General features: G+C 39.8%; 1 pseudogene; it reads left to right on the forward strand.

Moving 5' to 3' along the window:
* Positions 1-4,544: 4,544 nt before the first annotated feature.
* On the forward strand, positions 4,545-6,456 carry LOC122354388 (annotated as a pseudogene).
* The last annotated feature ends 4,594 nt before the right edge of the window (positions 6,457-11,050 follow it).

The following is an 11,050-nucleotide window of genomic DNA, read 5'->3' on the forward strand; positions in this document are numbered from 1 at the left end:
CACCAAAGCTAAAATAAAGGCTCGCATCCATCCGAGTGCCAAATGTTTCTGCGTGTTAAAGAGGAATGAATTAGCATCACTCGCCTTCCACAGAGTGACAACGAGAGCTACACTAGATACTGCACGACTCACGAACATGTGCCTGCAGCCTGTAGATGCTGCTTGGACACACGTCCTTTTGTATTGACCCATAGCAGTCAGTATTTGATGTCTTATTTTTGTATTTGCAATGTTAATACTTTAATATGCAACATCTGTATATTATGTCTTAAAGGCGGTGCAGTCATCATTTCTTTTTCTTTTGTTCTTTTGCTTTGCAGTTATAAATGAAACCCATTAGAGAACAGGTATTGTAGGGAGTACTGTTTGCAAAGTCAAGTTTGATATCAGATATAATCACGGTTTAAAAAAATGCCTTTTTTCGTATTTGAGATTAATTTATTTATATTCACGGCTTAAAGGAATTATGCTTATACTGCCAATTTAGAGTTCTTTAATTCTCATGAATAATATCAGGTTCTGTTTGGTATTTAGGAGCTAGTTTACTATTGGTTTTATGGCTTTTTGTTTTGTGCTGTCAGATTTATGACCTCAGAAGTCATATACGGAGTAATAATAGATTAACTGTTTGAGCAGTTAAGACTTTTTTTTTTTTTTTTGGGTCTTAAAAAGTTAATGCATAAAATAATTGAACTCATATCATTCTTTGTCGTTATAGAGCCATGTTTACTGTGCCTGTTGTGCTCTCCTGCAACTCGGAAGGTGAAGCGCCAGGATGAATATTTGCTGACAAAGCAATCTTAGTCAAGTTTTTCTTCTGTAGTCGGTCATATTTTTCTAGTTTTTCATCTTTTAGCTAGAGCAAGCAGGCCATTTTCTTAATACTGTTATTTGTTTCTTTATTTATTTTTTCTTGAATACGTGTATATATGTCTGCAGGTCTTTGCTTTTATATAGAGATATGGTTTCATAGCATCCTAATAATTAACAGCATTGTACTGAAAAATAAGACTACTACTGATTTAATAGGTAAATATCTATCTATCAACACATATATATATATATATATATATATATATATATATATATATATATATATATATATATATATATATATATATATATAATTCTATGAGACTGTAAATTACTTTAGTGATATTTAATAAAATATGTATTTCTTGTTCAAAGGACCAGAGCTGATGTATAGTCTTTCGTGTGTCTCTTTTTGTGGTTCAACATTGACATCAGCATTAAATACCACTAATCCTACTTCTTGATTTACATTATAAATATTATTTTGTTGATTAGCTGGTGTTCTGCATTATATTAAGTACCCACACACAGAAGCGTTTCAATTGGCGACTGCATCATTTCACAGCTTTCTCATGAGTTGACATCGTATTTACTGGTCAATGCCGAAGGAAATAAAGCTTATTAAGAATTCATGCTTCTCTGAAATGCACTTTCTATGACCTTTCATGTCGATCTGCAAAAGGTTAAAAAAAAAAAAAAAAAAGAATAAAAAAAAAAGCTGTATTTACGTGTTTGTCAGTCGTAGACAGAGAAGCTTTGTATTGCAACAGATGTCAGACTGGAGAAGTCCCAACCTCGATTTCAAGGTAAAACACTGCGTTATAATTTCACCGTTGACTGTAAAAAAGAGCAGAAGTGTGACTGAAGTGTCAGGCGCACCTTAAGTGCTAGAATTAGTGATACTTAGCAACATCGTCAGAAGTATGGCTCTAAATCCCCTGCTTGGAGTACAACATCAGACTGAAACCTTCCACCAGTTAAATGACATTTGTGAAATTAAATGAACGGTGCCAAAGGCAGAAGGAAGGGAAAAGTATGACTGGGAACCATCAGTTTAGTGAAAAATAAGAAAATTGTTGAAGCTTTAATATGTCCAGAGGTGGTGTCACTTTCTCTCTTGGCTTTTAGTAAGCTCATTATAAAAATATTTCCACACAGTGAGCCTCAGGACACTGTGCACGCTCTTATTTAATCGGCAAGTATGTAAGGGCAGTGATCTATTAGTCATTTGAGACTTAAGAAAGCGAGTATGAGCGGTACTTCATGTTCATAACATTTTGTTCAAATGTTCTAACCAGGCTCATTTATAAAGAACAATTAAAGCTAAATTAGACCCAAATCCTGGCTGTTATTATCGCCTACTGTCTAAATTACCTAATTGGATATAATGCAATTCACTAAAAATCACACATTTACAGGCAAAAAAAACAAAACTTTCTAAACTAAAAAAAATGATGAAGTTTAAATATTAATTAGACAATATTTGGAAATGTTTTTCACATATATTTTCACATTTTAAAAATGTACATGTTTTTGTGCATTTCTAAAATAAAATGTGTGTGTGTGTGTGTGTATATGTATATATATATATATATATATATATATATATATATATATATATTTTTTTTTTTTGTGCAATATGAACTTTATATATACTACTTGCAAAAAACATTTTAATACTGTTGCCATTTTAACTCGCATTGATAGAATGCAAATGATGAACATTAATGTGGAGTGTTCCTGAAATGCACACAAGTGTTTCTGAAATGCCCCGATGACGTCTTTACAGCATTCCTTTTCTTAAAAAGCGATAATAACAGACCTAAATTTTATATTAAGTTAACGTATTTACCAGTTCGAACAAGAGGACTTTCCTCGAATGAAGAAAAGAGCTCAGGAAAGATATAACGCGATTGTGAAACTGAATTGGCATTGGGACAGTTCACTTATTCAACCAAACCATTCGGTTATCACATGATCTATTAAAATTCTTGTTCCCACTTGTTATGTAATAAAATATGGCTAATATAAGGATCAACTGTGAAATTAACCACTTAAAACACGTTGCATTTGCCAATTCATTGCATTAGCCTTTTAGGGCCATGAATGCTGTGCTAATATGTGTTTTTTCTTCTGTATGACTATCATCAGTTCCAAATACTATGTATATATTACACCAAGTGTGACATGAAGTAAGCCTATGTTACACCCAAAGCCTTAAGGATGCACATCACAAATCTGCTTTTGTAACTCCATTTCATATACAACCAAAATAGGCAATGCATTTTTGTATTAAGTGACTGAAGAAGGTCTCATCGCTAAGCGCTCTGTCCTCTGCACAATGCTGAAGGATGCTTTGTCATCTGTTCACTGCATATAGAGATAAAAAAAAAAAAAACTCAGCTACTTTCCACCAGTTCTATTAAAATTTTAATTATTAACTATATTTTATGAGCAGACCCCAAAACCTTAATGCGACATGCAAACGGTGCAGAATCGCACGTTTTCTTTGCATAGCATGACTCGAAGTGTATTCACTTTGTTAATTCGAATGAATTATATTATTGTAAATCAAACCAACCGAATACATTAATTAACGAATTTATTAAGTTATTTCAGTGAGAGAAAACAACGAGCTGAAATGACTTTCCTGCTGATAATGCTTGAATAATTAATTTTAGCAGCGCGTGGGTTGAAGGCTAAATTCTGTGCGCGTGGCAGCGACCCTGGAATCTTTAGAACAAACTAAAAAAAGTCACGTTTTATTATGACGGCCATTCTGCGCGTTATTTACCAGTTAAACGGGGCGTGAAAGCACCGCTGCACCGCAGCCAGCGCCTTTCTCCTCTCGCGCTCCCGGTGCAAAATAAACGGGTGACGTCGAATTCCGGGTATTCAGTCGGTCTCGCCTCGCCCTTTCCTGCGCCGCCATGGGGTTCAACGTGACCGCCGCCGAGTACAACCGGCCACAACAAAACCGAGCGCCGCAGCACGAAGAAACATGAGCGGCTGCGTGCGAGCGCAGTGTGAAATAACGGCGCGACAGTTCCCTTGCATCTGTTACTATTATTGTAACTATGGCAACGATGCCGTAGCTCATCTCGTGTGCCACGGCGTCATGTCGGGAATTTTGTTAATGAACGCTTGCATTATATCAATTGGAGCGACGGAATGCTGCTCTGGACGTTATTCGTTTGACGTCCCGTTTCTTTCCTAGAAGCTTCTATTCGCTGCACGCGCGCAGAGCAAACATATATAAACTGACACGATCACTAATACGAACACGGTTTACGTTGGAGAGGTATATATATATATATATATATATATATATATATATATATATATATATATATATCTCAAGCCAAAATGTTATTATTTATACAAATATATTTTAAGTATGTATTTCAACTTAAAGCAATTGGTTGTATGCCATTTTAATTATACGTACATAAATGTATTTATATTTCACAAACATTTCTTTTAATGGCGTTGTTATGTCATCCATTACTATAGATGAATAAGTCAGATTTTCGTCGGCGAATAAATCTTTTGGTGCTGTTTTTATTTTTGAAGATTGGGTAGTCTGCATAAAAAAATACTCTGAACGCTTTGTCTGCATCTGCATATCATATGCTTTGAAGTCAATCCAGGGATAAGGCGCTCATAACACACGTCCCTGAGACGAGCTGTTATCGTGCGCCAGAAGAGAGAGAGAAGAGAGGGGAGGCAGCATGGTGGTACGGGACACAGGAAGGCAGGGCGGTCTGCTGTAAATGGGTTGAGCTCTGAAAGCGCCGTCACGTGGGGCTCATGTGACTGGAGCTCGAGACGTGTCTGCAGTCACAGGGTTGTTAACACGTACTTCAAATCTTACCGCACTCTTTAACCAGCTGCGGGAGCCGACAGACGCCTCCTGCATCTCCACCTCACAACAACATCGCGCCACGCGTCCTAGTTTTGGAATATTTCCTATCTGGAACCAAAACTGCTATTCGAAGAAAATGCACGTGGACTTTTGCGCCAGAGAGTAACGGATCTGCTTTTTATTTTTATATATACGTATATATAATTTTGGAAAAAATAAATCTACCCTCTTCCTTACATGTTAGATATGTGTGGGTAAAATGGAAAAGGATTACCAGTGCTCAACCTCCTCCGTGTATGGCCAGAAACACATGCCTCGCTGGATATCTCTGACATGCAAGGGTAAGTCGGTCTCTGGTTGTTGCGTATTAAGTACTCGAAAGTTCCGGGAGACTAGATCTCTTACAGGCTGTATTTATGATATTTTATAGAATGGACTTTCCCATGTATGTGCTTTAAGCCCGGCAATCAGATGAAGCACAGTGAGGACAGCAAAGGTGCAATGCACAATTACACTTCTAAATATGATTACCCTTACACTTTTACTTAGCACTTCTGTTCAGTACAAGTCTCTTTAGCGTTTTTGAACGAGATTTATAATGCACTCCTTTAATTTCTGTAGTTTTGGTCTGTTATATTGTTTCGCATTAAAATTAATACAACATTTTTGCTAACCCCCAGGATACATACAAATTTGCCTCTCCTGAATTGATCGAGAAGAAAAGGAGGAGCAAGAATAAACAGTGCATCGCAATTGGTCACTGCCCAGGCACCTTAAACTCACTGTAATGTATGAAAGTGGATCCGGCTCACCTCACTTTGTTGTTGTAGTATAAGCATACCTGCTTGTTGATCATGAATAAATCATGTTTGTCCTGCATTAGTTAGTCACCTCCTGTAATGTACCTGAATATGCATTTTTAATACATACAACCTGTAAACTTTTCGGCACTCCATGTAGCGAATCTGACTTTAGTTTAATTATTCACGCATCAACAAGCGTGTTAGATTGTCTATCTGTTGTTGGAATATCTGAATATTCTCGCACGCACACGTGCACGAACTGGTGACGAGAGGGTGGTCTCGCTCCTTTTCTGCAGGTTTGTCCTCTCTGGGCGCTGCAGAGGAGCGTTACATGAAAGATCAACATTAACCCCCTCCTGAGTTCTTCCTGTTTTAGACTCTGGGACACTTGGAGAAGGCCAGAATTTGTGTTGGAGCTCACGCTCAAGCATGTGACTCTTAACAACTGCTGGGAACTTGCTTGGCAACTGAAGATCATTTCCCTTGCAGAGAATGGAATCTAATCGGTGAGTTTTGATCATACAAGGAAGCGTGCACGTAAGTGTGACTGCGCTGCAAAAGACTGGCCTTGCTGAACTTTCACCTCCCCTCCCCATTTGTTTGTTTTCGAGTGCATTACAAAATAAAAATTGGGAACACACTGGCTGTTAGAAGATTGAATCCTCTGTGGGACTATTTGTGAAGGAGAAAATGTTGGTAGTGGTTTCCTACTGCTGCCCAGAAACTTTCTTGCAGGTGAACAGGGCAATGGGCACTCAAGCAATGAGGAGATGTTCCGTTCTGGGTTCCACTTGTATGCCAAGGAGGTTCTTCAATTCTTGGTAAAATCAGAGCCGTGCATGACCTGACACCTGCGCAGTAGCCACCTTCAAAAAAGTGGCGTCTGGGTTCATTCAAAGCCCACCAAGTCCTCGTCTAGAGGAGCCCACTCCCCAAAGCTCAGAAAGCAGGAGAAACCTGCAAGCCACAGCCTAAAAGCGGCGGGGTCGCGCCAAAACCGTGCCCGCGTCATTCAAGACTTATCCACAGCAGTGAGCAAAGCGGGGCGATGCGGATACGACAAGCGGCTGAAGAGGCGGCGGCCGAGAAGCGAACTGAAAGCCCAGCCGGTGCGGTCTACTGCCCGGCTGAGTGCGAGGAGATCTCAAAGCACAGCAGCAACATTAAAGGAGCTGGACCGAGCCACAGTGAGCGGCAGAGGTCTGACTCTTGGAAGATGAATCTCTGTCAGGGCCCAGCGAGTAGTGGCGGCCACAGCCCCTATGTAAGGCTTTTCTCCACACCAGCCTTTGTGCCCCTTCTACCTCTTTCCTCACATGGGCAACCGCCACCTTCTGACACCCACATGTTGGAGAAGTGTGCCACGGAGGCATGCCATGTTGTACCAAGGCCTCAGTGGCTCCCCGGCAGGCCATGTCCCCCCGAAACTCCCTCATCCCTGGTCATGCTCGTCAAGAGTGGGTTCCCAAGTCACCCCGACCTCCCATCCATGTGGACTCTCCTGCGCTCCTGGGCCCCTGGAAATAAGTTCCCCCATTAAACCTGGAAACCAAAGACTGAGGACCCACTTTTGCAGGTTCTCACGATAGCCGCGCTCTCCGAATGTCTTGGTCTTGAGAGTGGACTTCCCTGCTGGACAAGCTCCCGAAGAGGTTCGGTTGAAAGGAAGCGCTGTGTAAGGCAAGTTCAAGAACCACGCCCCTCAAAGCTTGGCGGCAAACAGCTGTTCTGATTCCTCTCAGACGTACGTACGACGGCCTCCTCAAATGTGAGACACACCTCATAGACTCTCACAACCTCTATCAACTCCTCCACAACCCAGCAGGCAAACACCCCCAGAGATGGAACAGTCCGGCTTGGACACAGACGGAGTAAAGGAGGCCTCGTGCACTGTACTGTGAGACACTGTGAAGAAAGGTCCAAAACGAGGACAGTGAGCTCTGTCATGGAGAAAAAAAAAAAAAGGACCTAGGAGTGGGCAGAAAAGAGGCTGCTCTCTGCATAACACCGAATGTTTGCCGAAAACAATAACCCAAGAATGTGACTGTGCAGATGATCCCCCAACACGGCAAAGAGCTTCTTGCCCTTTGCACAAGCACCTTTTCATTTGTTGAATGTAAGTAAAGAAAAGTCATTTCTAATAAAACATCACCCACTAATAGATGCTGCTTTTTACGGGACATTTCTCTGTGGTGGACACTTTGCTCAGAGAGCTCCACTCCTCTTCTTCTGTGGCTACTTCAACCGATGCAGAGCAAATCCGTTTGGGAAGCTGAATGCTACCAAATAAGCGTCTTTGCTTTGGATGACCTGGTCTCAGGCTGAGTTCCCTGCATAAAAAGAGGACGCTGCATCGACTCCCAGCAGGTTGTGGGCGCTCATTTGCTGAAGCCTCGGGAGTGATGTGGCGTGGCTCCACTGTAGCTTTTGAGTTTGTCATCCATTCGTGCACGTAAGAGTGAAGTTGTTGTCACGGTAACTGCGTTTGTGCGATATTTTTGTTTACTACTTGACACATCTGTAATTACCCGATCGTGACCCACACATATATGTTCATGACTTTTAGACAGCCGAGAGCTGTATGCCATGAATTAATGTGCATAGCTTTGGACCTAGACTCGATCTGTCATGTTCTGTGTTCATTTCTGGTCATATTAGAGACAGATCTTTTGGTTCATACTGTTACCTTCTACTTATTTAAAACAGTAAACATGATAGCAGATATCTACATTTTTAATCCTGGATCTAAATAGAAGCAGAAAGTGAATGTAACGTTAAAAACAATATCATTAGTTTGTATAGGAAGAGACACACTTTTATTTTTGGGACCTAAGAGAAGATTAACTTGATATTATATATTTTGTCATAAGTATTGTTGACATACATTAAAAAAAAGTATTATCACTTGGATTTTTTCCTGTGGAAATCATGCCTGTCTGAGTCTGTGTTTGAGAGCTCGAACATGTTTAGCTGAAAAAACAAACTCTCTGTGCACTTCCCATCACAGTTCGTCCTTATGTAACACGCCACTTAACACCCGCAAACTTACTGTCTATACAAATCCTTTGAATAAATACTATGATGAGGTCGGGTTACAAATATTCCAGACTCACACATGGCAAGTCAAACATTTTAGATAAGGCTTTTAGTGCAACACTTTCTACTAAGAAACATGAACCAAAGCAGAGAGCACGGTTGAGTTATCATTACAGGTTTGCAACCGAGTTACGTTTTCTAGATGAATCCGTCCCCTTCTAATGCTCGCTAGCTGCTGAATTAGGCCTAAGACTCCCCGCGTGTCTGGCTGTGTGCTCGATCCAGAGCAGGCTTCTCCTGTCATGAGACACACAAATTGGGTACATGGCTTGAGCACATGCCGCACCTCAGCGCGCTGCTGTGGTATTATACGTTGGTCGTAAATGATTAATATCTAGAAATATAGTAGTTACTGTCATTTAAAAATAAAAATAAAAAATATATATGTATTATATTTAGAGGACCATTCTGATCTGTATCAACGGAAGCTGTAAAATGAGCTATTAACAATGTATTGCACCAAAGCAGGACGAGAACAGTTAAATAGAAAGGTTTTTGTTTCTTCGCCGTGTTGAGCTCGTGAATAGACGAATTCATTGGTATTTAATTAGTAAAAGGAAGTGGCGCATTACAAACAAACCAACAACTCTTATAAAGCAAACCAGTACAACAAAAAATAACATTAAGCTGTAATGCTGTATATATATATATATGTATATATATATATATATATATATATATATATATGTATATATATATATATATATATATATATATATATATATAAAGTGAACAATTTTGCAACTGCATGTCCAACTAGCCATTGGGCGCTAGTAGGCTGCCTGCTTAATATCTGCTAAATACACTTTGTTTTGATGGGTCACAACATACTATCAGTCCACTTATTCCACTAAAACTGAACTTACCCTGACAATCTCGTCGCTTAGTTGCTAGATAGCGGCATGTAGTTGCAAAGTTACTTACAGTTAGGGAAATGTCGCCGTGGACACTATCAAAATAAGCATAACCCAAAACGCGTGATGTGAATTACAGATCTGCTTGCAGCAACAGAGTACGAGAGGACTCGTCTTTTTCTGTTCAAAGCTTTTAGCGCTCTCGTGTGGACCATCGGTGAACTGCAATTAATGTCAAACGCGTTGATAAAGCTCAAAATTTATTGATGTCGAGGCAGCTTTGTGTCATCTTTTTTCTTTCTTCCTTCATATTTTGTATACTCGAATGTTTTTCCAATATTTTTAATATTCAACTGTCAGAGCTTTGTACATTTTAAGTAATAAAAAGCCCCAGAAATTATTAAATTTGCATAAATACAATCCCTCACCTGAGTACCTCCAGAAGAGCTTTTAATATAACGGGAAGTCTTGCATCTAGCATTTGCACAAGCACCGTTCTTCACCTCACAATGGGTTGGATTGGGGGCATGACTTAGTAAGGAGCATTTTTAGGTTTCTCCAATATTTGGTAATTTCTAACTCAGGCTGTGTGGGTGGCCATAATGACATTCAAATAGTCTATAAGCCACTCTGCTGTCTGTTTGGGGTCTGCGGAATTGCCCAGTCTGTAGTTCTGAATGCTCGAACTAGGCTTTCTTTAAAGTTATCTCTATGTTACAGTGCACTCTGTTACCTCGGTCCCTGTCGCTGTTCATCCCCACAGCATGAGGCTATTACCACCACATACTTTACTGTTGGGATGGTAATCTGTTTCCTTTAAACATGATGCTTGGAATTGAAAAAGGGATGCATCTTCTGTGAACCTTCAGTGCATCAGAATTTTTGTGTGTTAACATTTATAAGAAAAATCAATGTTCCTGAGATAAATGTTTGTCTAACTTATCTTTATGCAATGTGATAATTTATTTGTTTATTTTATCTTTAATGCATTTTCAAATATGTTAAAGCAAGACCCATTTGGGTGTAGATTGATGTGGACCTTTTACACACACACACACACACACACACACACACACACACACACACACACCACACACACACACACACACACAAACACAAACATAACAAAAATATCTTTCTTTGTGTTCTGCAAAACAGAAATTTAAAACTACTTTATTTTTTTTTCCTGAACTATTCTTTAAGTAGCTGAATGGAGCACATTATTTGGATAACTGTTTTATTTCTTATTTAGCTTCGTGTATATGCTTTGGCGCATTAGCTAACAGTTTTTCCACTCCCCAGCCATTGTACATGTTTTTTTTCTGCTAAGTTTCCGCATTAAACAGCGTTCCAACTCGAAATTTGCCGTATTTATTAATTTGATTATAATGTAGACTTTCTTGTTGTAGCAATACAGTATTTTCGACCACGTATATGTATATCGGCATCGCTAATCGTATATGTAGCCCAGCAATTTGAATCAGGGCGCTGGCGGACTTTATTCTGAAATATGCGCGCGCCGGTCCGCGCCATGATCACTTACTGCGCGGCGCGTTTGTTGCGCGTCATTTGTTCTGTCACCTGACCTCAACCGCTTCCTCTTTCTCCTCGACTCCTCC

Source organism: Puntigrus tetrazona, chromosome 11 (assembly GCF_018831695.1).
Source record: "Puntigrus tetrazona isolate hp1 chromosome 11, ASM1883169v1, whole genome shotgun sequence".
NCBI classification, from domain to species: domain Eukaryota; kingdom Metazoa; phylum Chordata; class Actinopteri; order Cypriniformes; family Cyprinidae; genus Puntigrus; species Puntigrus tetrazona.